The 476-nt window shown below is 53.8% G+C and overlaps 1 long non-coding RNA gene across 1 annotated transcript; it reads right to left on the bottom strand.

The window, feature by feature from the left end:
- Nucleotides 1–92: 92 nt before the first annotated feature.
- LOC120602425 (uncharacterized) lies at nucleotides 93–469 on the bottom strand. The gene is made up of 2 exons (XR_005652828.1): nucleotides 236–469; nucleotides 93–122 (listed from the first exon to the last, which is right to left on the bottom strand). It is a non-coding gene; the product is annotated as an uncharacterized LOC120602425 (long non-coding RNA).
- Between the last annotated feature and the right edge of the window lie 7 nt (nucleotides 470–476).

The raw sequence follows: 476 nt of genomic DNA, 5'->3' as shown, positions 1-476 counted from the left end.
TCCCTGCCACCAGTGCACAGGGTCCCCTTTCTCCACAAAGGATACTGCCTTTGATCATCTCCGGTTCACACTCGTAATCCCACTCGATTTTACTAATTCGGTGATAAAGTTGAGCCACATACCTGCACAAAACAAAACAAAACAAAACAAAAAAGAGAAAAGAAAGTTACCCCAGTGCCGATGCCCACACACGCACAGGCAGGCACACACTCACACTGGCGTCTGTGGGACCTACATGGCTGCAGGGATGGTGACCGTCGTGTCCTCGTCAACGTCCCTCTCCCATTTTTCGAGATCGGCCTGGATCTCCTTGAGGTCCTCTAGCTCCCTGGAGAGCTGAGTAAAGCAGGTAGTTAAGGACCCTCGGCTTCAGAGGTGGGCTGCCCCGTGCGAACTAACACCGGCCACGTGGGGCCCGGGGCCTCTGGTGAAAAGCATGTTTTCTAGTGTGAACAAATCTGCGCCTCCGGGTGAGG

The sequence above is a fragment of the Pteropus medius genome, unplaced genomic scaffold (assembly GCF_902729225.1).
Source record: "Pteropus medius unplaced genomic scaffold, Ma_sr-lr_union100, whole genome shotgun sequence".
Lineage (NCBI taxonomy): Eukaryota > Metazoa > Chordata > Mammalia > Chiroptera > Pteropodidae > Pteropus > Pteropus medius.
Note: the sequence above shows the minus strand (reverse complement) of the source record. Positions and strands in the feature narration are given on the sequence as shown.